The sequence below is a fragment of the Convolutriloba macropyga genome, chromosome 9, assembly GCF_964194025.1.
Source record: "Convolutriloba macropyga chromosome 9, txConMacr16.3, whole genome shotgun sequence".
NCBI classification, from domain to species: domain Eukaryota; kingdom Metazoa; phylum Xenacoelomorpha; order Acoela; family Convolutidae; genus Convolutriloba; species Convolutriloba macropyga.
Genome location: NC_134476.1, coordinates 63093945 through 63121113, shown reverse-complemented (window position 1 = coordinate 63121113; position 27169 = coordinate 63093945). Strand labels below are relative to the sequence as shown.

Below are 27169 nucleotides of genomic sequence, written 5' to 3'. Positions count from 1 at the left end.
AAATCATAGCTCAATTGCTTTTAGCCTAATTGTTGTGATAAACTTATTAAATAGGTAAGTATCAACTCTATTTGATAAGTTTTATTTGAATGCACTCTGCGTTAGCGGAGTGCAGCCTAAAGAATGGAAGTGAGCGATTTGCACTAACTTAAAAGTTAGTTTATTAAGGGAAATTTTACAATTAGTATTGATGTTTCCGAGACAGTTCCAAATATCAAATATACAGTAAACGCAAGCAGGGGAACTATTAGAATGGCCTTTACAAGTATATGGGGTGTGTTTGGAGCAATGGTTATTGCTGAAATTGTCATTTACAAAAAGTATCCGCGCTCGATGAGGCTTAACTTTTTCGATCACCGAACTTGGTTTTGGCCACCAAATCGTCAATCTTAGTCCGAAATGGCTCATTTTTTGTGGGCATGCTCCACTTGAGCCATAGTTGGGGATAAAACAAAAAAATCTGGCACAGCAAACCATTTTGCACAAGTTTTTACCGATTTCCAAAAAAGTATCCGCGCTCGATGAGGCTTAACTTTTTCGATCACCGAACTTTGTTTTGGTCACCAAATCGTCAATTTTAGTCCGAATTGGCTCATTTTTTGTGGGCATGCTCCACTTGAGCCATAGTTTGGGATAAAACAAAAAAATCTGGCACAGCGAACCATTTTGCACAAGTTTTTACCGATTTCCAAAAAAGTATCCGCGCTCGATGAGGCTTAACTTTTTCGATCACCGAACTTTGTTTTGGTCACCAAATCGTCAATTTTAGTCCGAATTGGCTCATTTTTTGTGGGCATGCTCCACTTGAGCCATAGTTTGGGATAAAACAAAAAAATCTGGCACATCGAACCATTTTGGACAAGTTTTTACCAATTTCCAAAAAAGTATCCGCGCTCGATGAGGCTTAACTTTTTCGATCACCGAGGCTTTTTGAGGCTCTAAAATGTGTAAATATCGAATAAAAGTTTTCTACGAGGTTTGAATACTCAAAAGAAAAAGCCTACAACACCTGGTGTTCCCAAGCGGTCACCCATCCAAGTACTAACCAGGCCCAATGTTGCTTAACTTCGGTGATCGGACGAGAACCGGTGCATTCAACATGGTATGGTCGTAGGCATTTGCGTAAGTGGGAGCGAATTTATATACAACAGTATTGTATTGTAGTCTTATATTCATATACAGGATCACTTTAACTCGCCGCCTTGCGGTTTGCAAAATAGTCACTTAATACATGCAATTTTAGCCACGTTTGTGTTATAATTTATGCAATTCGTAGCCATACAGTGTATTATGACCAACGCACAAACTTTTTGCTTCCAACCATCCACAATACAGTGAAACGGCCCCAAAACAGGGGAGAGATGAATTGGGTCCGAGGAACCTGTTCAACCGGACATTGAACCGGAGGCATGACTTCAGTGGGTTTAGGACGGTACTTGGGAAAATCATAGCTCAATTGCTTTTAGCCTAATTGTTGTGATAAACTTATTAAATAGGTAAGTATCAACTCTATTTGATAAGTTTTATTTGAATGCACTCTGCGTTAGCGGAGTGCAGCCTAAAGAATGGAAGTGAGCGATTTGCACTAACTTAAAAGTTAGTTTATTAAGGGAAATTTTACAATTAGTATTGATGTTTCCGAGACAGTTCCAAATAACAAATATACAGTAAACGCAAGCAGGGGAACTATTAGAATGGCCTTTACAAGTATATGGGGTGTGTTTGGAGCAATGGTTATTGCTGAAATTGTCATTTACAAAAAGTATCCGCGCTCGATGAGGCTTAACTTTTTCGATCACCGAACTTGGTTTTGGCCACCAAATCGTCAATCTTAGTCCGAAATGGCTCATTTTTTGTGGGCATGCTCCACTTGAGCCATAGTTGGGGATAAAACAAAAAAATCTGGCACAGCAAACCATTTTGCACAAGTTTTTACCGATTTCCAAAAAAGTATCCGCGCTCGATGAGGCTTAACTTTTTCGATCACCGAACTTTGTTTTGGTCACCAAATCGTCAATTTTAGTCCGAATTGGCTCATTTTTTGTGGGCATGCTCCACTTGAGCCATAGTTTGGGATAAAACAAAAAAATCTGGCACAGCGAACCATTTTGCACAAGTTTTTACCGATTTCCAAAAAAGTATCCGCGCTCGATGAGGCTTAACTTTTTCGATCACCGAACTTTGTTTTGGTCACCAAATCGTCAATTTTAGTCCGAATTGGCTCATTTTTTGTGGGCATGCTCCACTTGAGCCATAGTTTGGGATAAAACAAAAAAATCTGGCACATCGAACCATTTTGGACAAGTTTTTACCAATTTCCAAAAAAGTATCCGCGCTCGATGAGGCTTAACTTTTTCGATCACCGAGGCTTTTTGAGGCTCTAAAATGTGTAAATATCGAATAAAAGTTTTCTACGAGGTTTGAATACTCAAAAGAAAAAGCCTACAACACCTGGTGTTCCCAAGCGGTCACCCATCCAAGTACTAACCAGGCCCAATGTTGCTTAACTTCGGTGATCGGACGAGAACCGGTGCATTCAACATGGTATGGTCGTAGGCATTTGCGTAAGTGGGAGCGAATTTATATACAACAGTATTGTATTGTAGTCTTATATTCATATACAGGATCACTTTAACTCGCCGCCTTGCGGTTTGCAAAATAGTCACTTAATACATGCAATTTTAGCCACGTTTGTGTTATAATTTATGCAATTCGTAGCCATACAGTGTATTATGACCAACGCACAAACTTTTTGCTTCCAACCATCCACAATACAGTGAAACGGCCCCAAAACAGGGGAGAGATGAATTGGGTCCGAGGAACCTGTTCAACCGGACATTGAACCGGAGGCATGACTTCAGTGGGTTTAGGACGGTACTTGGGAAAATCATAGCTCAATTGCTTTTAGCCTAATTGTTGTGATAAACTTATTAAATAGGTAAGTATCAACTCTATTTGATAAGTTTTATTTGAATGCACTCTGCGTTAGCGGAGTGCAGCTTAAAGAATGGAAGTGAGCGATTTGCACTAACTTAAAAGTTAGTTTATTAAGGGAAATTTTACAATTAGTATTGATGTTTCCGAGACAGTTCCAAATATCAAATATACAGTAAACGCAAGCAGGGGAACTATTAGAATGGCCTTTACAAGTATATGGGGTGTGTTTGGAGCAATGGTTATTGCTGAAATTGTCATTTACAAAAAGTATCCGCGCTCGATGAGGCTTAACTTTTTCGATCACCGAACTTGGTTTTGGCCACCAAATCGTCAATCTTAGTCCGAAATGGCTCATTTTTTGTGGGCATGCTCCACTTGAGCCATAGTTGGGGATAAAACAAAAAAATCTGGCACAGCAAACCATTTTGCACAAGTTTTTACCGATTTCCAAAAAAGTATCCGCGCTCGATGAGGCTTAACTTTTTCGATCACCGAACTTTGTTTTGGTCACCAAATCGTCAATTTTAGTCCGAATTGGCTCATTTTTTGTGGGCATGCTCCACTTGAGCCATAGTTTGGGATAAAACAAAAAAATCTGGCACATCGAACCATTTTGGACAAGTTTTTACCAATTTCCAAAAAAGTATCCGCGCTCGATGAGGCTTAACTTTTTCGATCACCGAGGCTTTTTGAGGCTCTAAAATGTGTAAATATCGAATAAAAGTTTTCTACGAGGTTTGAATACTCAAAAGAAAAAGCCTACAACACCTGGTGTTCCCAAGCGGTCACCCATCCAAGTACTAACCAGGCCCAATGTTGCTTAACTTCGGTGATCGGACGAGAACCGGTGCATTCAACATGGTATGGTCGTAGGCATTTGCGTAAGTGGGAGCGAATTTATATACAACAGTATTGTATTGTAGTCTTATATTCATATACAGGATCACTTTAACTCGCCGCCTTGCGGTTTGCAAAATAGTCACTTAATACATGCAATTTTAGCCACGTTTGTGTTATAATTTATGCAATTCGTAGCCATACAGTGTATTATGACCAACGCACAAACTTTTTGCTTCCAACCATCCACAATACAGTGAAACGGCCCCAAAACAGGGGAGAGATGAATTGGGTCCGAGGAACCTGTTCAACCGGACATTGAACCGGAGGCATGACTTCAGTGGGTTTAGGACGGTACTTGGGAAAATCATAGCTCAATTGCTTTTAGCCTAATTGTTGTGATAAACTTATTAAATAGGTAAGTATCAACTCTATTTGATAAGTTTTATTTGAATGCACTCTGCGTTAGCGGAGTGCAGCTTAAAGAATGGAAGTGAGCGATTTGCACTAACTTAAAAGTTAGTTTATTAAGGGAAATTTTACAATTAGTATTGATGTTTCCGAGACAGTTCCAAATATCAAATATACAGTAAACGCAAGCAGGGGAACTATTAGAATGGCCTTTACAAGTATATCGGGTGTGTTTGGAGCAATGGTTATTGCTGAAATTGTCATTTACAAAAAGTATCCGCGCTCGATGAGGCTTAACTTTTTCGATCACCGAACTTTGTTTTGGTCACCAAATCGTCAATTTTAGTCCGAATTGGCTCATTTTTTGTGGGCATGCTCCACTTGAGCCATAGTTTGGGATAAAGCAAAAAAATCTGGCACAGCGAACCATTTTGCACAAGTTTTTACCGATTTCCAAAAAAGTATCCGCGCTCGATGAGGCTTAACTTTTTCGATCACCGAACTTTGTTTTGGTCACCAAATCGTCAATTTTAGTCCGAATTGGCTCATTTTTTGTGGGCATGCTCCACTTGAGCCATAGTTTGGGATAAAACAAAAAAATCTGGCACATCGAACCATTTTGGACAAGTTTTTACCAATTTCCAAAAAAGTATCCGCGCTCGATGAGGCTTAACTTTTTCGATCACCGAGGCTTTTTGAGGCTCTAAAATGTGTAAATATCGAATAAAAGTTTTCTACGAGGTTTGAATACTCAAAACAAAAAGCCTACAACACCTGGTGTTCCCAAGCGGTCACCCATCCAAGTACTAACCAGGCCCAATGTTGCTTAACTTCGGTGATCGGACGAGAACCGGTGCATTCAACATGGTATGGTCGTAGGCATTTGCGTAAGTGGGAGCGAATTTATATACAACAGTATTGTATTGTAGTCTTATATTCATATACAGGATCACTTTAACTCGCCGCCTTGCGGTTTGCAAAATAGTCACTTAATACATGCAATTTTAGCCACGTTTGTGTTATAATTTATGCAATTCGTAGCCATACAGTGTATTATGACCAACGCACAAACTTTTTGCTTCCAACCATCCACAATACAGTGAAACGGCCCCAAAACAGGGGAGAGATGAATTGGGTCCGAGGAACCTGTTCAACCGGACATTGAACCGGAGGCATGACTTCAGTGGGTTTAGGACGGTACTTGGGAAAATCATAGCTCAATTGCTTTTAGCCTAATTGTTGTGATAAACTTATTAAATAGGTAAGTATCAACTCTATTTGATAAGTTTTATTTGAATGCACTCTGCGTTAGCGGAGTGCAGCTTAAAGAATGGAAGTGAGCGATTTGCACTAACTTAAAAGTTAGTTTATTAAGGGAAATTTTACAATTAGTATTGATGTTTCCGAGACAGTTCCAAATATCAAATATACAGTAAACGCAAGCAGGGGAACTATTAGAATGGCCTTTACAAGTATATGGGGTGTGTTTGGAGCAATGGTTATTGCTGAAATTGTCATTTACAAAAAGTATCCGCGCTCGATGAGGCTTAACTTTTTCGATCACCGAACTTGGTTTTGGCCACCAAATCGTCAATCTTAGTCCGAAATGGCTCATTTTTTGTGGGCATGCTCCACTTGAGCCATAGTTGGGGATAAAACAAAAAAATCTGGCACAGCAAACCATTTTGCACAAGTTTTTACCGATTTCCAAAAAAGTATCCGCGCTCGATGAGGCTTAACTTTTTCGATCACCGAACTTTGTTTTGGTCACCAAATCGTCAATTTTAGTCCGAATTGGCTCATTTTTTGTGGGCATGCTCCACTTGAGCCATAGTTTGGGATAAAACAAAAAAATCTGGCACAGCGAACCATTTTGCACAAGTTTTTACCGATTTCCAAAAAAGTATCCGCGCTCGATGAGGCTTAACTTTTTCGATCACCGAACTTTGTTTTGGTCACCAAATCGTCAATTTTAGTCCGAATTGGCTCATTTTTTGTGGGCATGCTCCACTTGAGCCATAGTTTGGGATAAAACAAAAAAATCTGGCACAGCGAACCATTTTGCACAAGTTTTTACCGATTTCCAAAAAAGTATCCGCGCTCGATGAGGCTTAACTTTTTCGATCACCGAACTTTGTTTTGGTCACCAAATCGTCAATTTTAGTCCGAATTGGCTCATTTTTTGTGGGCATGCTCCACTTGAGCCATAGTTTGGGATAAAACAAAAAAAATCTGGCACATCGAACCATTTTGGACAAGTTTTTACCAATTTCCAAAAAAGTATCCGCGCTCGATGAGGCTTAACTTTTTCGATCACCGAGGCTTTTTGAGGCTCTAAAATGTGTAAATATCGAATAAAAGTTTTCTACGAGGTTTGAATACTCAAAAGAAAAAGCCTACAACACCTGGTGTTCCCAAGCGGTCACCCATCCAAGTACTAACCAGGCCCAATGTTGCTTAACTTCGGTGATCGGACGAGAACCGGTGCATTCAACATGGTATGGTCGTAGGCATTTGCGTAAGTGGGAGCGAATTTATATACAACAGTATTGTATTGTAGTCTTATATTCATATACAGGATCACTTTAACTCGCCGCCTTGCGGTTTGCAAAATAGTCACTTAATACATGCAATTTTAGCCACGTTTGTGTTATAATTTATGCAATTCGTAGCCATACAGTGTATTATGACCAACGCACAAACTTTTTGCTTCCAACCATCCACAATACAGTGAAACGGCCCCAAAACAGGGGAGAGATGAATTGGGTCCGAGGAACCTGTTCAACCGGACATTGAACCGGAGGCATGACTTCAGTGGGTTTAGGACGGTACTTGGGAAAATCATAGCTCAATCGCTTTTAGCCTAATTGTTGTGATAAACTTATTAAATAGGTAAGTATCAACTCTATTTGATAAGTTTTATTTGAATGCACTCTGCGTTAGCGGAGTGCAGCTTAAAGAATGGAAGTGAGCGATTTGCACTAACTTAAAAGTTAGTTTATTAAGGGAAATTTTACAATTAGTATTGATGTTTCCGAGACAGTTCCAAATATCAAATATACAGTAAACGCAAGCAGGGGAACTATTAGAATGGCCTTTACAAGTATATGGGGTGTGTTTGGAGCAATGGTTATTGCTGAAATTGTCATTTACAAAAAGTATCCGCGCTCGATGAGGCTTAACTTTTTCGATCACCGAACTTGGTTTTGGCCACCAAATCGTCAATCTTAGTCCGAAATGGCTCATTTTTTGTGGGCATGCTCCACTTGAGCCATAGTTGGGGATAAAACAAAAAAATCTGGCACAGCAAACCATTTTGCACAAGTTTTTACCAATTTCCAAAAAAGTATCCGCGCTCGATGAGGCTTAACTTTTTCGATCACCGAACTTTGTTTTGGTCACCAAATCGTCAATTTTAGTCCGAATTGGCTCATTTTTTGTGGGCATGCTCCACTTGAGCCATAGTTTGGGATAAAACAAAAAAATCTGGCACAGCGAACCATTTTGCACAAGTTTTTACCGATTTCCAAAAAAGTATCCGCGCTCGATGAGGCTTAACTTTTTCGATCACCGAACTTTGTTTTGGTCACCAAATCGTCAATTTTAGTCCGAATTGGCTCATTTTTTGTGGGCATGCTCCACTTGAGCCATAGTTTGGGATAAAACAAAAAAATCTGGCACATCGAACCATTTTGGACAAGTTTTTACCAATTTCCAAAAAAGTATCCGCGCTCGATGAGGCTTAACTTTTTCGATCACCGAGGCTTTTTGAGGCTCTAAAATGTGTAAATATCGAATAAAAGTTTTCTACGAGGTTTGAATACTCAAAAGAAAAAGCCTACAACACCTGGTGTTCCCAAGCGGTCACCCATCCAAGTACTAACCAGGCCCAATGTTGCTTAACTTCGGTGATCGGACGAGAACCGGTGCATTCAACATGGTATGGTCGTAGGCATTTGCGTAAGTGGGAGCGAATTTATATACAACAGTATTGTATTGTAGTCTTATATTCATATACAGGATCACTTTAACTCGCCGCCTTGCGGTTTGCAAAATAGTCACTTAATACATGCAATTTTAGCCACGTTTGTGTTATAATTTATGCAATTCGTAGCCATACAGTGTATTATGACCAACGCACAAACTTTTTGCTTCCAACCATCCACAATACAGTGAAACGGCCCCAAAACAGGGGAGAGATGAATTGGGTCCGAGGAACCTGTTCAACCGGACATTGAACCGGAGGCATGACTTCAGTGGGTTTAGGACGGTACTTGGGAAAATCATATCCCAATTGCTTTTAGCCTAATTGTTGCGATAAACTTATTAAATAGGTAAGTATCAACTCTATTTGATAAGTTTTATTTGAATGCACTCTGCGTTAGCGGAGTGCAGCCTAAAGAATGGAAGTGAGCGATTTGCACTAACTTAAAAGTTAGTTTATTAAGGGAAATTTTACAATTAGTATTGATGTTTCCGAGACAGTTCCAAATATCAAATATACAGTAAACGCAAGCAGGGGAACTATTAGAATGGCCTTTACAAGTATATGGGGTGTGTTTGGAGCAATGGTTATTGCTGAAATTGTCATTTACAAAAAGTATCCGCGCTCGATGAGGCTTAACTTTTTCGATCACCGAACTTGGTTTTGGCCACCAAATCGTCAATCTTAGTCCGAAATGGCTCATTTTTTGTGGGCATGCTCCACTTGAGCCATAGTTGGGGATAAAACAAAAAAATCTGGCACAGCAAACCATTTTGCACAAGTTTTTACCGATTTCCAAAAAAGTATCCGCGCTCGATGAGGCTTAACTTTTTCGATCACCGAACTTTGTTTTGGTCACCAAATCGTCAATTTTAGTCCGAATTGGCTCATTTTTTGTGGGCATGCTCCACTTGAGCCATAGTTTGGGATAAAACAAAAAAATCTGGCACAGCGAACCATTTTGCACAAGTTTTTACCGATTTCCAAAAAAGTATCCGCGCTCGATGAGGCTTAACTTTTTCGATCACCGAACTTTGTTTTGGTCACCAAATCGTCAATTTTAGTCCGAATTGGCTCATTTTTTGTGGGCATGCTCCACTTGAGCCATAGTTTGGGATAAAACAAAAAAATCTGGCACAGCGAACCATTTTGCACAAGTTTTTACCGATTTCCAAAAAAGTATCCGCGCTCGATGAGGCTTAACTTTTTCGATCACCGAACTTTGTTTTGGTCACCAAATCGTCAATTTTAGTCCGAATTGGCTCATTTTTTGTGGGCATGCTCCACTTGAGCCATAGTTTGGGATAAAACAAAAAAATCTGGCACAGCGAACCATTTTGCACAAGTTTTTACCGATTTCCAAAAAAGTATCCGCGCTCGATGAGGCTTAACTTTTTCGATCACCGAACTTTGTTTTGGTCACCAAATCGTCAATTTTAGTCCGAATTGGCTCATTTTTTGTGGGCATGCTCCACTTGAGCCATAGTTTGGGATAAAACAAAAAAATCTGGCACAGCGAACCATTTTGCACAAGTTTTTACCGATTTCCAAAAAAGTATCCGCGCTCGATGAGGCTTAACTTTTTCGATCACCGAACTTTGTTTTGGTCACCAAATCGTCAATTTTAGTCCGAATTGGCTCATTTTTTGTGGGCATGCTCCACTTGAGCCATAGTTTGGGATAAAACAAAAAAAATCTGGCACATCGAACCATTTTGGACAAGTTTTTACCAATTTCCAAAAAAGTATCCGCGCTCGATGAGGCTTAACTTTTTCGATCACCGAGGCTTTTTGAGGCTCTAAAATGTGTAAATATCGAATAAAAGTTTTCTACGAGGTTTGAATACTCAAAAGAAAAAGCCTACAACACCTGGTGTTCCCAAGCGGTCACCCATCCAAGTACTAACCAGGCCCAATGTTGCTTAACTTCGGTGATCGGACGAGAACCGGTGCATTCAACATGGTATGGTCGTAGGCATTTGCGTAAGTGGGAGCGAATTTATATACAACAGTATTGTATTGTAGTCTTATATTCATATACAGGATCACTTTAACTCGCCGCCTTGCGGTTTGCAAAATAGTCACTTAATACATGCAATTTTAGCCACGTTTGTGTTATAATTTATGCAATTCGTAGCCATACAGTGTATTATGACCAACGCACAAACTTTTTGCTTCCAACCATCCACAATACAGTGAAACGGCCCCAAAACAGGGGAGAGATGAATTGGGTCCGAGGAACCTGTTCAACCGGACATTGAACCGGAGGCATGACTTCAGTGGGTTTAGGACGGTACTTGGGAAAATCATAGCTCAATCGCTTTTAGCCTAATTGTTGTGATAAACTTATTAAATAGGTAAGTATCAACTCTATTTGATAAGTTTTATTTGAATGCACTCTGCGTTAGCGGAGTGCAGCTTAAAGAATGGAAGTGAGCGATTTGCACTAACTTAAAAGTTAGTTTATTAAGGGAAATTTTACAATTAGTATTGATGTTTCCGAGACAGTTCCAAATATCAAATATACAGTAAACGCAAGCAGGGGAACTATTAGAATGGCCTTTACAAGTATATGGGGTGTGTTTGGAGCAATGGTTATTGCTGAAATTGTCATTTACAAAAAGTATCCGCGCTCGATGAGGCTTAACTTTTTCGATCACCGAACTTGGTTTTGGCCACCAAATCGTCAATCTTAGTCCGAAATGGCTCATTTTTTGTGGGCATGCTCCACTTGAGCCATAGTTGGGGATAAAACAAAAAAATCTGGCACAGCAAACCATTTTGCACAAGTTTTTACCAATTTCCAAAAAAGTATCCGCGCTCGATGAGGCTTAACTTTTTCGATCACCGAACTTTGTTTTGGTCACCAAATCGTCAATTTTAGTCCGAATTGGCTCATTTTTTGTGGGCATGCTCCACTTGAGCCATAGTTTGGGATAAAACAAAAAAATCTGGCACAGCGAACCATTTTGCACAAGTTTTTACCGATTTCCAAAAAAGTATCCGCGCTCGATGAGGCTTAACTTTTTCGATCACCGAACTTTGTTTTGGTCACCAAATCGTCAATTTTAGTCCGAATTGGCTCATTTTTTGTGGGCATGCTCCACTTGAGCCATAGTTTGGGATAAAACAAAAAAAATCTGGCACATCGAACCATTTTGGACAAGTTTTTACCAATTTCCAAAAAAGTATCCGCGCTCGATGAGGCTTAACTTTTTCGATCACCGAGGCTTTTTGAGGCTCTAAAATGTGTAAATATCGAATAAAAGTTTTCTACGAGGTTTGAATACTCAAAAGAAAAAGCCTACAACACCTGGTGTTCCCAAGCGGTCACCCATCCAAGTACTAACCAGGCCCAATGTTGCTTAACTTCGGTGATCGGACGAGAACCGGTGCATTCAACATGGTATGGTCGTAGGCATTTGCGTAAGTGGGAGCGAATTTATATACAACAGTATTGTATTGTAGTCTTATATTCATATACAGGATCACTTTAACTCGCCGCCTTGCGGTTTGCAAAATAGTCACTTAATACATGCAATTTTAGCCACGTTTGTGTTATAATTTATGCAATTCGTAGCCATACAGTGTATTATGACCAACGCACAAACTTTTTGCTTCCAACCATCCACAATACAGTGAAACGGCCCCAAAACAGGGGAGAGATGAATTGGGTCCGAGGAACCTGTTCAACCGGACATTGAACCGGAGGCATGACTTCAGTGGGTTTAGGACGGTACTTGGGAAAATCATAGCTCAATCGCTTTTAGCCTAATTGTTGTGATAAACTTATTAAATAGGTAAGTATCAACTCTATTTGATAAGTTTTATTTGAATGCACTCTGCGTTAGCGGAGTGCAGCTTAAAGAATGGAAGTGAGCGATTTGCACTAACTTAAAAGTTAGTTTATTAAGGGAAATTTTACAATTAGTATTGATGTTTCCGAGACAGTTCCAAATATCAAATATACAGTAAACGCAAGCAGGGGAACTATTAGAATGGCCTTTACAAGTATATGGGGTGTGTTTGGAGCAATGGTTATTGCTGAAATTGTCATTTACAAAAAGTATCCGCGCTCGATGAGGCTTAACTTTTTCGATCACCGAACTTGGTTTTGGCCACCAAATCGTCAATCTTAGTCCGAAATGGCTCATTTTTTGTGGGCATGCTCCACTTGAGCCATAGTTGGGGATAAAACAAAAAAATCTGGCACAGCAAACCATTTTGCACAAGTTTTTACCAATTTCCAAAAAAGTATCCGCGCTCGATGAGGCTTAACTTTTTCGATCACCGAACTTTGTTTTGGTCACCAAATCGTCAATTTTAGTCCGAATTGGCTCATTTTTTGTGGGCATGCTCCACTTGAGCCATAGTTTGGGATAAAACAAAAAAATCTGGCACAGCGAACCATTTTGCACAAGTTTTTACCGATTTCCAAAAAAGTATCCGCGCTCGATGAGGCTTAACTTTTTCGATCACCGAACTTTGTTTTGGTCACCAAATCGTCAATTTTAGTCCGAATTGGCTCATTTTTTGTGGGCATGCTCCACTTGAGCCATAGTTTGGGATAAAACAAAAAAAATCTGGCACATCGAACCATTTTGGACAAGTTTTTACCAATTTCCAAAAAAGTATCCGCGCTCGATGAGGCTTAACTTTTTCGATCACCGAGGCTTTTTGAGGCTCTAAAATGTGTAAATATCGAATAAAAGTTTTCTACGAGGTTTGAATACTCAAAAGAAAAAGCCTACAACACCTGGTGTTCCCAAGCGGTCACCCATCCAAGTACTAACCAGGCCCAATGTTGCTTAACTTCGGTGATCGGACGAGAACCGGTGCATTCAACATGGTATGGTCGTAGGCATTTGCGTAAGTGGGAGCGAATTTATATACAACAGTATTGTATTGTAGTCTTATATTCATATACAGGATCACTTTAACTCGCCGCCTTGCGGTTTGCAAAATAGTCACTTAATACATGCAATTTTAGCCACGTTTGTGTTATAATTTATGCAATTCGTAGCCATACAGTGTATTATGACCAACGCACAAACTTTTTGCTTCCAACCATCCACAATACAGTGAAACGGCCCCAAAACAGGGGAGAGATGAATTGGGTCCGAGGAACCTGTTCAACCGGACATTGAACCGGAGGCATGACTTCAGTGGGTTTAGGACGGTACTTGGGAAAATCATAGCTCAATCGCTTTTAGCCTAATTGTTGTGATAAACTTATTAAATAGGTAAGTATCAACTCTATTTGATAAGTTTTATTTGAATGCACTCTGCGTTAGCGGAGTGCAGCTTAAAGAATGGAAGTGAGCGATTTGCACTAACTTAAAAGTTAGTTTATTAAGGGAAATTTTACAATTAGTATTGATGTTTCCGAGACAGTTCCAAATATCAAATATACAGTAAACGCAAGCAGGGGAACTATTAGAATGGCCTTTACAAGTATATGGGGTGTGTTTGGAGCAATGGTTATTGCTGAAATTGTCATTTACAAAAAGTATCCGCGCTCGATGAGGCTTAACTTTTTCGATCACCGAACTTGGTTTTGGCCACCAAATCGTCAATCTTAGTCCGAAATGGCTCATTTTTTGTGGGCATGCTCCACTTGAGCCATAGTTGGGGATAAAACAAAAAAATCTGGCACAGCAAACCATTTTGCACAAGTTTTTACCAATTTCCAAAAAAGTATCCGCGCTCGATGAGGCTTAACTTTTTCGATCACCGAACTTTGTTTTGGTCACCAAATCGTCAATTTTAGTCCGAATTGGCTCATTTTTTGTGGGCATGCTCCACTTGAGCCATAGTTTGGGATAAAACAAAAAAATCTGGCACAGCGAACCATTTTGCACAAGTTTTTACCGATTTCCAAAAAAGTATCCGCGCTCGATGAGGCTTAACTTTTTCGATCACCGAACTTTGTTTTGGTCACCAAATCGTCAATTTTAGTCCGAATTGGCTCATTTTTTGTGGGCATGCTCCACTTGAGCCATAGTTTGGGATAAAACAAAAAAATCTGGCACATCGAACCATTTTGGACAAGTTTTTACCAATTTCCAAAAAAGTATCCGCGCTCGATGAGGCTTAACTTTTTCGATCACCGAGGCTTTTTGAGGCTCTAAAATGTGTAAATATCGAATAAAAGTTTTCTACGAGGTTTGAATACTCAAAAGAAAAAGCCTACAACACCTGGTGTTCCCAAGCGGTCACCCATCCAAGTACTAACCAGGCCCAATGTTGCTTAACTTCGGTGATCGGACGAGAACCGGTGCATTCAACATGGTATGGTCGTAGGCATTTGCGTAAGTGGGAGCGAATTTATATACAACAGTATTGTATTGTAGTCTTATATTCATATACAGGATCACTTTAACTCGCCGCCTTGCGGTTTGCAAAATAGTCACTTAATACATGCAATTTTAGCCACGTTTGTGTTATAATTTATGCAATTCGTAGCCATACAGTGTATTATGACCAACGCACAAACTTTTTGCTTCCAACCATCCACAATACAGTGAAACGGCCCCAAAACAGGGGAGAGATGAATTGGGTCCGAGGAACCTGTTCAACCGGACATTGAACCGGAGGCATGACTTCAGTGGGTTTAGGACGGTACTTGGGAAAATCATATCCCAATTGCTTTTAGCCTAATTGTTGCGATAAACTTATTAAATAGGTAAGTATCAACTCTATTTGATAAGTTTTATTTGAATGCACTCTGCGTTAGCGGAGTGCAGCCTAAAGAATGGAAGTGAGCGATTTGCACTAACTTAAAAGTTAGTTTATTAAGGGAAATTTTACAATTAGTATTGATGTTTCCGAGACAGTTCCAAATATCAAATATACAGTAAACGCAAGCAGGGGAACTATTAGAATGGCCTTTACAAGTATATGGGGTGTGTTTGGAGCAATGGTTATTGCTGAAATTGTCATTTACAAAAAGTATCCGCGCTCGATGAGGCTTAACTTTTTCGATCACCGAACTTGGTTTTGGCCACCAAATCGTCAATCTTAGTCCGAAATGGCTCATTTTTTGTGGGCATGCTCCACTTGAGCCATAGTTGGGGATAAAACAAAAAAATCTGGCACAGCAAACCATTTTGCACAAGTTTTTACCGATTTCCAAAAAAGTATCCGCGCTCGATGAGGCTTAACTTTTTCGATCACCGAACTTTGTTTTGGTCACCAAATCGTCAATTTTAGTCCGAATTGGCTCATTTTTTGTGGGCATGCTCCACTTGAGCCATAGTTTGGGATAAAACAAAAAAATCTGGCACAGCGAACCATTTTGCACAAGTTTTTACCGATTTCCAGAAAAGTATCCGCGCTCGATGAGGCTTAACTTTTTCGATCACCGAACTTTGTTTTGGTCACCAAATCGTCAATTTTAGTCCGAATTGGCTCATTTTTTGTGGGCATGCTCCACTTGAGCCATAGTTTGGGATAAAACAAAAAAATCTGGCACATCGAACCATTTTGGACAAGTTTTTACCAATTTCCAAAAAAGTATCCGCGCTCGATGAGGCTTAACTTTTTCGATCACCGAGGCTTTTTGAGGCTCTAAAATGTGTAAATATCGAATAAAAGTTTTCTACGAGGTTTGAATACTCAAAAGAAAAAGCCTACAACACCTGGTGTTCCCAAGCGGTCACCCATCCAAGTACTAACCAGGCCCAATGTTGCTTAACTTCGGTGATCGGACGAGAACCGGTGCATTCAACATGGTATGGTCGTAGGCATTTGCGTAAGTGGGAGCGAATTTATATACAACAGTATTGTATTGTAGTCTTATATTCATATACAGGATCACTTTAACTCGCCGCCTTGCGGTTTGCAAAATAGTCACTTAATACATGCAATTTTAGCCACGTTTGTGTTATAATTTATGCAATTCGTAGCCATACAGTGTATTATGACCAACGCACAAACTTTTTGCTTCCAACCATCCACAATACAGTGAAACGGCCCCAAAACAGGGGAGAGATGAATTGGGTCCGAGGAACCTGTTCAACCGGACATTGAACCGGAGGCATGACTTCAGTGGGTTTAGGACGGTACTTGGGAAAATCATAGCTCAATTGCTTTTAGCCTAATTGTTGTGATAAACTTATTAAATAGGTAAGTATCAACTCTATTTGATAAGTTTTATTTGAATGCACTCTGCGTTAGCGGAGTGCAGCCTAAAGAATGGAAGTGAGCGATTTGCACTAACTTAAAAGTTAGTTTATTAAGGGAAATTTTACAATTAGTATTGATGTTTCCGAGACAGTTCCAAATATCAAATATACAGTAAACGCAAGCAGGGGAACTATTAGAATGGCCTTTACAAGTATATGGGGTGTGTTTGGAGCAATGGTTATTGCTGAAATTGTCATTTACAAAAAGTATCCGCGCTCGATGAGGCTTAACTTTTTCGATCACCGAACTTGGTTTTGGCCACCAAATCGTCAATCTTAGTCCGAAATGGCTCATTTTTTGTGGGCATGCTCCACTTGAGCCATAGTTGGGGATAAAACAAAAAAATCTGGCACAGCAAACCATTTTGCACAAGTTTTTACCGATTTCCAAAAAAGTATCCGCGCTCGATGAGGCTTAACTTTTTCGATCACCGAACTTTGTTTTGGTCACCAAATCGTCAATTTTAGTCCGAATTGGCTCATTTTTTGTGGGCATGCTCCACTTGAGCCATAGTTTGGGATAAAACAAAAAAATCTGGCACAGCGAACCATTTTGCACAAGTTTTTACCGATTTCCAAAAAAGTATCCGCGCTCGATGAGGCTTAACTTTTTCGATCACCGAACTTTGTTTTGGTCACCAAATCGTCAATTTTAGTCCGAATTGGCTCATTTTTTGTGGGCATGCTCCACTTGAGCCATAGTTTGGGATAAAACAAAAAAATCTGGCACATCGAACCATTTTGGACAAGTTTTTACCAATTTCCAAAAAAGTATCCGCGCTCGATGAGGCTTAACTTTTTCGATCACCGAGGCTTTTTGAGGCTCTAAAATGTGTAAATATCGAATAAAAGTTTTCTACGAGGTTTGAATACTCAAAAGAAAAAGCCTACAACACCTGGTGTTCCCAAGCGGTCACCCATCCAAGTACTAACCAGGCCCAATGTTGCTTAACTTCGGTGATCGGACGAGAACCGGTGCATTCAACATGGTATGGTCGTAGGCATTTGCGTAAGTGGGAGCGAATTTATATACAACAGTATTGTATTGTAGTCTTATATTCATATACAGGATCACTTTAACTCGCCGCCTTGCGGTTTGCAAAATAGTCACTTAATACATGCAATTTTAGCCACGTTTGTTTTATAATTTATGCAATTCGTAGCCATACAGTGTATTATGACCAACGCACAAACTTTTTGCTTCCAACCATCCACAATACAGTGAAACGGCCCCAAAACAGGGGAGAGATGAATTGGGTCCGAGGAACCTGTTCAACCGGACATTGAACCGGAGGCATGACTTCAGTGGGTTTAGGACGGTACTTGGGAAAATCATATCTCAATTGCTTTTAGCCTAATTGTTGTGATAAACTTATTAAATAGGTAAGTATCAACTCTATTTGATAAGTTTTATTTGAATGCACTCTGCGTTAGCGGAGTGCAGCCTAAAGAATGGAAGTGAGCGATTTGCACTAACTTAAAAGTTAGTTTATTAAGGGAAATTTTACAATTAGTATTGATGTTTCCGAGACAGTTCCAAATATCAAATATACAGTAAACGCAAGCAGGGGAACTATTAGAATGGCCTTTACAAGTATATGGGGTGTGTTTGGAGCAATGGTTATTGCTGAAATTGTCATTTACAAAAAGTATCCGCGCTCGATGAGGCTTAACTTTTTCGATCACCGAACTTGGTTTTGGCCACCAAATCGTCAATCTTAGTCCGAAATGGCTCATTTTTTGTGGGCATGCTCCACTTGAGCCATAGTTGGGGATAAAACAAAAAAACCTGGCACAGCAAACCATTTTGCACAAGTTTTTACCGATTTCCAAAAAAGTATCCGCGCTCGATGAGGCTTAACTTTTTCGATCACCGAACTTTGTTTTGGTCACCAAATCGTCAATTTTAGTCTGAATTGGCTCATTTTTTGTGGGCATGCTCCACTTGAGCCATAGTTTGGGATAAAACAAAAAAATCTGGCACAGCGAACCATTTTGCACAAGTTTTTACCGATTTCCAAAAAAGTATCCGCGCTCGATGAGGCTTAACTTTTTCGATCACCGAACTTTGTTTTGGTCACCAAATCGTCAATTTTAGTCCGAATTGGCTCATTTTTTGTGGGCATGCTCCACTTGAGCCATAGTTTGGGATAAAACAAAAAAATCTGGCACATCGAACCATTTTGGACAAGTTTTTACCAATTTCCAAAAAAGTATCCGCGCTCGATGAGGCTTAACTTTTTCGATCACCGAGGCTTTTTGAGGCTCTAAAATGTGTAAATATCGAATAAAAGTTTTCTACGAGGTTTGAATACTCAAAAGAAAAAGCCTACAACACCTGGTGTTCCCAAGCGGTCACCCATCCAAGTACTAACCAGGCCCAATGTTGCTTAACTTCGGTGATCGGACGAGAACCGGTGCATTCAACATGGTATGGTCGTAGGCATTTGCGTAAGTGGGAGCGAATTTATATACAACAGTATTGTATTGTAGTCTTATATTCATATACAGGATCACTTTAACTCGCCGCCTTGCGGTTTGCAAAATAGTCACTTAATACATGCAATTTTAGCCACGTTTGTGTTATAATTTATGCAATTCGTAGCCATACAGTGTATTATGACCAACGCACAAACTTTTTGCTTCCAACCATCCACAATACAGTGAAACGGCCCCAAAACAGGGGAGAGATGAATTGGGTCCGAGGAACCTGTTCAACCGGACATTGAACCGGAGGCATGACTTCAGTGGGTTTAGGACGGTACTTGGGAAAATCATAGCTCAATTGCTTTTAGCCTAATTGTTGTGATAAACTTATTAAATAGGTAAGTATCAACTCTATTTGATAAGTTTTATTTGAATGCACTCTGCGTTAGCGGAGTGCAGCCTAAAGAATGGAAGTGAGCGATTTGCACTAACTTAAAAGTTAGTTTATTAAGGGAAATTTTACAATTAGTATTGATGTTTCCGAGACAGTTCCAAATATCAAATATACAGTAAACGCAAGCAGGGGAACTATTAGAATGGCCTTTACAAGTATATGGGGTGTGTTTGGAGCAATGGTTATTGCTGAAATTGTCATTTACAAAAAGTATCCGCGCTCGATGAGGCTTAACTTTTTCGATCACCGAACTTGGTTTTGGCCACCAAATCGTCAATCTTAGTCCGAAATGGCTCATTTTTTGTGGGCATGCTCCACTTGAGCCATAGTTGGGGATAAAACAAAAAAATCTGGCACAGCAAACCATTTTGCACAAGTTTTTACCGATTTCCAAAAAAGTATCCGCGCTCGATGAGGCTTAACTTTTTCGATCACCGAACTTTGTTTTGGTCACCAAATCGTCAATTTTAGTCCGAATTGGCTCATTTTTTGTGGGCATGCTCCACTTGAGCCATAGTTTGGGATAAAACAAAAAAATCTGGCACAGCGAACCATTTTGCACAAGTTTTTACCGATTTCCAAAAAAGTATCCGCGCTCGATGAGGCTTAACTTTTTCGATCACCGAACTTTGTTTTGGTCACCAAATCGTCAATTTTAGTCCGAATTGGCTCATTTTTTGTGGGCATGCTCCACTTGAGCCATAGTTTGGGATAAAATAAAAAAATCTGGCACATCGAACCATTTTGGACAAGTTTTTACCAATTTCCAAAAAAGTATCCGCGCTCGATGAGGCTTAACATTTTCGATCACCGAGGCTTTTTGAGGCTCTAAAATGTGTAAATATCGAATAAAAGTTTTCTACGAGGTTTGAATACTCAAAAGAAAAAGCCTACAACACCTGGTGTTCCCAAGCGGTCACCCATCCAAGTACTAACCAGGCCCAATGTTGCTTAACTTCGGTGATCGGACGAGAACCGGTGCATTCAACATGGTATGGTCGTAGGCATTTGCGTAAGTGGGAGCGAATTTATATACAACAGTATTGTATTGTAGTCTTATATTCATATACAGGATCACTTTAACTCGCCGCCTTGCGGTTTGCAAAATAGTCACTTAATACATGCAATTTTAGCCACGTTTGTGTTATAATTTATGCAATTCGTAGCCATACAGTGTATTATGACCAACGCACAAACTTTTTGCTTCCAACCATCCACAATACAGTGAAACGGCCCCAAAACAGGGGAGAGATGAATTGGGTCCGAGGAACCTGTTCAACCGGACATTGAACCGGAGGCATGACTTCAGTGGGTTTAGGACGGTACTTGGGAAAATCATAGCTCAATTGCTTTTAGCCTAATTGTTGTGATAAACTTATTAAATTGGTAAGTATCAACTCTATTTGATAAGTTTTATTTGAATGCACTCTGCGTTAGCGGAGTGCAGCCTAAAGAATGGAAGTGAGCGATTTGCACTAACTTAAAAGTTAGTTTATTAAGGGAAATTTTACAATTAGTATTGATGTTTCCGAGACAGTTCCAAATATCAAATATACAGTAAACGCAAGCAGGGGAACTATTAGAATGGCCTTTACAAGTATATGGGGTGTGTTTGGAAACAATGGTTATTGCTGAAATTGTCATTTACAAAAAGTATCCGCGCTCGATGAGGCTTAACTTTTTCGATCACCGAACTTGGTTTTGGCCACTAAATCGTCAATCTTAGTCCGAAATGGCTCATTTTTTGTGGGCATGCTCCACTTGAGCCATAGTTGGGGATAAAACAAAAAAATCTGGCACAGCGAACCATTTTGCACAAGTTTTTACCGATTTCCAAAAAAGTATCCGCGCTCGATGAGGCTTAACTTTTTCGATCACCGAACTTTGTTTTGGTCACCAAATCGTCAATTTTAGTCCGAATTGGCTCATTTTTTGTGGGCATGCTCCACTTGAGCCATAGTTTGGGATAAAACAAAAAAATCTGGCACATCGAACCATTTTGGACAAGTTTTTACCAATTTCCAAAAAAGTATCCGCGCTCGATGAGGCTTAACTTTTTCGATCACCGAGGCTTTTTAAGGCTCTAAAATGTGTAAATATCGAATAAAAGTTTTCTACGAGGTTTGAATACTCAAAAGAAAAAGCCTACAACACCTGGTGTTCCCAAGCGGTCACCCATCCAAGTACTAACCAGGCCCAATGTTGCTTAACTTCGGTGATCGGACGAGAACCGGTGCATTCAACATGGTATGGTCGTAGGCATTTGCGTAAGTGGGAGCGAATTTATATACAACAGTATTGTATTGTAGTCTTATATTCATATACAGGATCACTTTAACTCGCCGCCTTGCGGTTTGCAAAATAGTCACTTAATACATGCAATTTTAGCCACGTTTGTGTTATAATTTATGCAATTCGTAGCCATACAGTGTATTATGACCAACGCACAAACTTTTTGCTTCCAACCATCCACAATACAGTGAAACGGCCCCAAAACAGGGGAGAGATGAATTGGGTCCGAGGAACCTGTTCAACCGGACATTGAACCGGAGGCATGACTTCAGTGGGTTTAGGACGGTACTTGGGAAAATCATATCTCAATTGCTTTTAGCCTAATTGTTGTGATAAACTTATTAAATAGGTAAGTATCAACTCTATTTGATAAGTTTTATTTGAATGCACTCTGCGTTAGCGGAGTGCAGCCTAAAGAATGGAAGTGAGCGATTTGCACTAACTTAAAAGTTAGTTTATTAAGGGAAATTTTACAATTAGTATTGATGTTTCCGAGACAGTTCCAAATATCAAATATACAGTAAACGCAAGCAGGGGAACTATTAGAATGGCCTTTACAAGTATATGGGGTGTGTTTGGAGCAATGGTTATTGCTGAAATTGTCATTTACAAAAAGTATCCGCGCTCGATGAGGCTTAACTTTTTCGATCACCGAACTTGGTTTTGGCCACCAAATCGTCAATCTTAGTCCGAAATGGCTCATTTTTTGTGGGCATGCTCCACTTGAGCCATAGTTGGGGATAAAACAAAAAAATCTGGCACAGCAAACCATTTTGCACAAGTTTTTACCGATTTCCAAAAAAGTATCCGCGCTCGATGAGGCTTAACTTTTTCGATCACCGAACTTTGTTTTGGTCACCAAATCGTCAATTTTAGTCCGAATTGGCTCATTTTTTGTGGGCATGCTCCACTTGAGCCATAGTTGGGGATAAAACAAAAAAATCTGGCACAGCGAACCATTTTGCACAAGTTTTTACCGATTTCCAAAAAAGTATCCGCGCTCGATGAGGCTTAACTTTTTCGATCACCGAACTTTGTTTTGGTCACCAAATCGTCAATTTTAGTCCGAATTGGCTCATTTTTTGTGGGCATGCTCCACTTGAGCCATAGTTTGGGATAAAACAAAAAAATCTGGCACATCGAACCATTTTGGACAAGTTTTTACCAATTTCCAAAAAAGTATCCGCGCTCGATGAGGCTTAACTTTTTCGATCACCGAGGCTTTTTGAGGCTCTAAAATGTGTAAATATCGAATAAAAGTTTTCTACGAGGTTTGAATACTCAAAAGAAAAAGCCTACAACACCTGGTGTTCCCAAGCGGTCACCCATCCAAGTACTAACCAGGCCCAATGTTGCTTAACTTCGGTGATCGGACGAGAACCGGTGCATTCAACATGGTATGGTCGTAGGCATTTGCGTAAGTGGGAGCGAATTTATATACAACAGTATTGTATTGTAGTCTTATATTCATATACAGGATCACTTTAACTCGCCGCCTTGCGGTTTGCAAAATAGTCACTTAATACATGCAATTTTAGCCACGTTTGTGTTATAATTTATGCAATTCGTAGCCATACAGTGTATTATGACCAACGCACAAACTTTTTGCTTCCAACCATCCACAATACAGTGAAACGGCCCCAAAACAGGGGAGAGATGAATTGGGTCCGAGGAACCTGTTCAACCGGACATTGAACCGGAGGCATGACTTCAGTGGGTTTAGGACGGTACTTGGGAAAATCATATCTCAATTGCTTTTAGCCTAATTGTTGTGATAAACTTATTAAATAGGTAAGTATCAACTCTATTTGATAAGTTTCATTTGAATGCACTCTGCGTTAGCGGAGTGCAGCCTAAAGAATGGAAGTGAGCGATTTGCACTAACTTAAAAGTTAGTTTATTAAGGGAAATTTTACAATTAGTATTGATGTTTCCGAGACAGTTCCAAATATCAAATATACAGTAAACGCAAGCAGGGGAACTATTAGAATGGCCTTTACAAGTATATGGGGTGTGTTTGGAGCAATGGTTATTGCTGAAATTGTCATTTACAAAAAGTATCCGCGCTCGATGAGGCTTAACTTTTTCGATCACCGAACTTGGTTTTGGCCACCAAATCGTCAATCTTAGTCCGAAATGGCTCATTTTTTGTGGGCATGCTCCACTTGAGCCATAGTTGGGGATAAAACAAAAAAATCTGGCACAGCAAACCATTTTGCACAAGTTTTTACCGATTTCCAAAAAAGTATCCGCGCTCGATGAGGCTTAACTTTTTCGATCACCGAACTTTGTTTTGGTCACCAAATCGTCAATTTTAGTCCGAATTGGCTCATTTTTTGTGGGCATGCTCCACTTGAGCCATAGTTTGGGATAGAACAAAAAAATCTGGCACATCGAACCATTTTGGACAAGTTTTTACCAATTTCCAAAAAAGTATCCGCGCTCGATGAGGCTTAACTTTTTCGATCACCGAGGCTTTTTGAGGCTCTAAAATGTGTAAATATCGAATAAAAGTTTTCTACGAGGTTTGAATACTCAAAAGAAAAAGCCTACAACACCTGGTGTTCCCAAGCGGTCACCCATCCAAGTACTAACCAGGCCCAATGTTGGTTAACTTCGGTGATCGGACGAGAACCGGTGCATTCAACATGGTATGGTCGTAGGCATTTGCGTAAGTGGGAGCGAATTTATATACAACAGTATTGTATTGTAGTCTTATATTCATATACAGGATCACTTTAACTCGCCGCCTTGCGGTTTGCAAAATAGTCACTTAATACATGCAATTTTAGCCACGTTTGTGTTATAATTTATGCAATTCGTAGCCATACAGTGTGTTATTACCAACGCACAAACTTTTTGCTTCCAACCATCCACAATACAGTGAAACGGCCCCAAAACAGGGGAGAGATGAATTGGGTCCGAGGAACCTGTTCAACCGGACATTGAACCGGAGGCATGACTTCAGTGGGTTTAGGACGGTACTTGGGAAAATCATATCTCAATTGCTTTTAGCCTAATTGTTGTGATAAACTTATTAAATAGGTAAGTATCAACTCTATTTGATAAGTTTTATTTGAATGCACTCTGCGTTAGCGGAGTGCAGCCTAAAGAATGGAAGTGAGCGATTTGCACTAACTTAAAAGTTAGTTTATTAAGGGAAATTTTACAATTAGTATTGATGTTTCCGAGACAGTTCCAAATATCAAATATACAGTAAACGCAAGCAGGGGAACTATTAGAATGGCCTTTACAAGTATATGGGGTGTGTTTGGAGCAATGGTTATTGCTGAAATTGTCATTTACAAAAAGTATCCGCGCTCGATGAGGCTTAACTTTTTCGATCACCGAACTTGGTTTTGGCCACCAAATCGTCAATCTTAGTCCGAAATGGCTCATTTTTTGTGGGCATGCTCCACTTGAGCCATAGTTGGGGATAAAACAAAAAAATCTGGCACAGCAAACCATTTTGCACAAGTTTTTACCGATTTCCAAAAAAGTATCCGCGCTCGATGAGGCTTAACTTTTTCGATCACCGAACTTTGTTTTGGTCACCAAATCGTCAATTTTAGTCCGAATTGGCTCATTTTTTGTGGGCATGCTCCACTTGAGCCATAGTTTGGGATAAAACAAAAAAATCTGGCACATCGAACCATTTTGGACAAGTTTTTACCAATTTCCAAAAAAGTATCCGCGCTCGATGAGGCTTAACTTTTTCGATCACCGAGGCTTTTTGAGGCTCTAAAATGTGTAAATATCGAATAAAAGTTTTCTACGAGGTTTGAATACTCAAAAGAAAAAGCCTACAACACCTGGTGTTCCCAAGCGGTCACCCATCCAAGTACTAACCAGGCCCAATGTTGCTTAACTTCGGTGATCGGACGAGAACCGGTGCATTCAACATGGTATGGTCGTAGGCATTTGCGTAAGTGGGAGCGAATTTATATACAACAGTATTGTATTGTAGTCTTATATTCATATACAGGATCACTTTAACTCGCCGCCTTGCGGTTTGCAAAATAGTCACTTAATACATGCAATTTTAGCCACGTTTGTGTTATAATTTATGCAATTCGTAGCCATACAGTGTATTATGACCAACGCACAAACTTTTTGCTTCCAACCATCCACAATACAGTGAAACGGCCCCAAAACAGGGGAGAGATGAATTGGGTCCGAGGAACCTGTTCAACCGGACATTGAACCGGAGGCATGACTTCAGTGGGTTTAGGACGGTACTTGGGAAAATCATATCTCAATTGCTTTTAGCCTAATTGTTGTGATAAACTTATTAAATAGGTAAGTATCAACTCTATTTGATAAGTTTTATTTGAATGCACTCTGCGTTAGCGGAGTGCAGCCTAAAGAATGGAAGTGAGCGATTTGCACTAACTTAAAAGTTAGTTTATTAAGAGAAATTTTACAATTAGTATTGATGTTTCCGAGACAGTTCCAAATATAAAATATACAGTAAACGCAAGCAGGGGAACTATTAGAATGGCCTTTACAAGTATATGGGGTGTGTTTGGAGCAATGGTTATTGCTGAAATTGTCATTTACAAAAAGTATCCGCGCTCGATGAGGCTTAACTTTTTCGATCACCGAACTTGGTTTTGGCCACCAAATCGTCAATCTTAGTCCGAAATGGCTCATTTTTTGTGGGCATGCTCCACTTGAGCCATAGTTTGGGATAAGACAAAAAAATCTGGCACAGCGAACCATTTTGCACAAGTTTTTACCGATTTCCAAAAAAGTGTCCGCGCTCGATGAGGCTTAACTTTTTCGATCACCGAACTTTGTTTTGGTCACCAAATCGTCAATTTTAGTCCGAATTGGCTCATTTTTTGTGGGCATGCTCCACTTGAGCCATAGTTTGGGATAAGACAAAAAAATCTGGCACAGCGAACCATTTTGCACAAGTTTTTACCGATTTCCAAAAAAGTGTCCGCGCTCGATGAGGCTTAACTTTTTCGATCACCGAACTTTGTTTTGGTCACCAAATCGTCAATTTTAGTCCGAATTGGCTCATTTTTTGTGGGCATGCTCCACTTGAGCCATAGTTTGGGATAAAACAAAAAAATCTGGCACATCGAACCATTTTGGACAAGTTTTTACCAATTTCCAAAAAAGTATCCGCGCTCGATGAGGCTTAACTTTTTCGATCACCGAGGCTTTTTGAGGCTCTAAAATGTGTAAATATCGAATAAAAGTTTTCTACGAGGTTTTTCTCAAAAGAAAAAGCCTACAACACCTGGTGTTCCCAAGCGGTCACCCATCCAAGTACTAACCAGGCCCAATGTTGCTTAACTTCGGTGATCGGACGAGAACCGGTGCATTCAACATGGTATGGTCGTAGGCATTTGCGTAAGTGGGAGCGAATTTATATACAACAGTATTGTATTGTAGTCTTATATTCATATACAGGATCACTTTAACTCGCCGCCTTGCGGTTTGCAAAATAGTCACTTAATACATGCAATTTTAGCCACGTTTGTGTTATAATTTATGCAATTCGTAGCCATACAGTGTATTATGACCAACGCACAAACTTTTTGCTTCCAACCATCCACAATACAGTGAAACGGCCCCAAAACAGGGGAGAGATGAATTGGGTCCGAGGAACCTGTTCAACCGGACATTG

The 27169-nt window shown here is 39.9% G+C and overlaps 19 non-coding genes across 19 annotated transcripts; all 19 read right to left on the bottom strand.

Annotated features, from left to right (window-relative positions):
• Positions 1 to 997: 997 nt before the first annotated feature.
• On the bottom strand, positions 998 to 1116 carry LOC142346409 (5S ribosomal RNA). Its single transcript, XR_012759471.1, has one exon. It is a non-coding gene; the product is annotated as a 5S ribosomal RNA (ribosomal RNA).
• Positions 1117 to 2439: 1323 nt separating this feature from the next.
• LOC142346407 (5S ribosomal RNA) lies at positions 2440 to 2558 on the bottom strand. Its single transcript, XR_012759469.1, has one exon. It is a non-coding gene; the product is annotated as a 5S ribosomal RNA (ribosomal RNA).
• Positions 2559 to 3693: 1135 nt separating this feature from the next.
• LOC142346406 (5S ribosomal RNA) lies at positions 3694 to 3812 on the bottom strand. The gene has a single exon (XR_012759468.1). It is a non-coding gene; the product is annotated as a 5S ribosomal RNA (ribosomal RNA).
• Positions 3813 to 4947: 1135 nt separating this feature from the next.
• On the bottom strand, positions 4948 to 5066 carry LOC142346405 (5S ribosomal RNA). Its single transcript, XR_012759467.1, has one exon. It is a non-coding gene; the product is annotated as a 5S ribosomal RNA (ribosomal RNA).
• A 1512-nt stretch (positions 5067 to 6578) lies between these two features.
• On the bottom strand, positions 6579 to 6697 carry LOC142346404 (5S ribosomal RNA). Its single transcript, XR_012759466.1, has one exon. It is a non-coding gene; the product is annotated as a 5S ribosomal RNA (ribosomal RNA).
• Positions 6698 to 8020: 1323 nt separating this feature from the next.
• On the bottom strand, positions 8021 to 8139 carry LOC142346403 (5S ribosomal RNA). The gene has a single exon (XR_012759465.1). It is a non-coding gene; the product is annotated as a 5S ribosomal RNA (ribosomal RNA).
• Positions 8140 to 10027: 1888 nt separating this feature from the next.
• Positions 10028 to 10146, bottom strand: LOC142346402 (5S ribosomal RNA). Its single transcript, XR_012759464.1, has one exon. It is a non-coding gene; the product is annotated as a 5S ribosomal RNA (ribosomal RNA).
• Positions 10147 to 11470: 1324 nt separating this feature from the next.
• LOC142346401 (5S ribosomal RNA) lies at positions 11471 to 11589 on the bottom strand. Its single transcript, XR_012759463.1, has one exon. It is a non-coding gene; the product is annotated as a 5S ribosomal RNA (ribosomal RNA).
• Positions 11590 to 12913: 1324 nt separating this feature from the next.
• LOC142346400 (5S ribosomal RNA) lies at positions 12914 to 13032 on the bottom strand. The gene has a single exon (XR_012759462.1). It is a non-coding gene; the product is annotated as a 5S ribosomal RNA (ribosomal RNA).
• Positions 13033 to 14355: 1323 nt separating this feature from the next.
• LOC142346399 (5S ribosomal RNA) lies at positions 14356 to 14474 on the bottom strand. The gene has a single exon (XR_012759461.1). It is a non-coding gene; the product is annotated as a 5S ribosomal RNA (ribosomal RNA).
• Positions 14475 to 15797: 1323 nt separating this feature from the next.
• Positions 15798 to 15916, bottom strand: LOC142346398 (5S ribosomal RNA). The gene has a single exon (XR_012759460.1). It is a non-coding gene; the product is annotated as a 5S ribosomal RNA (ribosomal RNA).
• A 1323-nt stretch (positions 15917 to 17239) lies between these two features.
• Positions 17240 to 17358, bottom strand: LOC142346396 (5S ribosomal RNA). The gene has a single exon (XR_012759458.1). It is a non-coding gene; the product is annotated as a 5S ribosomal RNA (ribosomal RNA).
• Positions 17359 to 18681: 1323 nt separating this feature from the next.
• Positions 18682 to 18800, bottom strand: LOC142346395 (5S ribosomal RNA). The gene has a single exon (XR_012759457.1). It is a non-coding gene; the product is annotated as a 5S ribosomal RNA (ribosomal RNA).
• A 1323-nt stretch (positions 18801 to 20123) lies between these two features.
• Positions 20124 to 20242, bottom strand: LOC142346394 (5S ribosomal RNA). Its single transcript, XR_012759456.1, has one exon. It is a non-coding gene; the product is annotated as a 5S ribosomal RNA (ribosomal RNA).
• A 1136-nt stretch (positions 20243 to 21378) lies between these two features.
• Positions 21379 to 21497, bottom strand: LOC142346393 (5S ribosomal RNA). The gene has a single exon (XR_012759455.1). It is a non-coding gene; the product is annotated as a 5S ribosomal RNA (ribosomal RNA).
• A 1323-nt stretch (positions 21498 to 22820) lies between these two features.
• LOC142346392 (5S ribosomal RNA) lies at positions 22821 to 22939 on the bottom strand. The gene has a single exon (XR_012759454.1). It is a non-coding gene; the product is annotated as a 5S ribosomal RNA (ribosomal RNA).
• A 1135-nt stretch (positions 22940 to 24074) lies between these two features.
• LOC142347032 (5S ribosomal RNA) lies at positions 24075 to 24193 on the bottom strand. Its single transcript, XR_012760059.1, has one exon. It is a non-coding gene; the product is annotated as a 5S ribosomal RNA (ribosomal RNA).
• Positions 24194 to 25328: 1135 nt separating this feature from the next.
• Positions 25329 to 25447, bottom strand: LOC142346391 (5S ribosomal RNA). Its single transcript, XR_012759453.1, has one exon. It is a non-coding gene; the product is annotated as a 5S ribosomal RNA (ribosomal RNA).
• A 1320-nt stretch (positions 25448 to 26767) lies between these two features.
• On the bottom strand, positions 26768 to 26886 carry LOC142346390 (5S ribosomal RNA). The gene has a single exon (XR_012759452.1). It is a non-coding gene; the product is annotated as a 5S ribosomal RNA (ribosomal RNA).
• Positions 26887 to 27169: the final 283 nt, after the last annotated feature.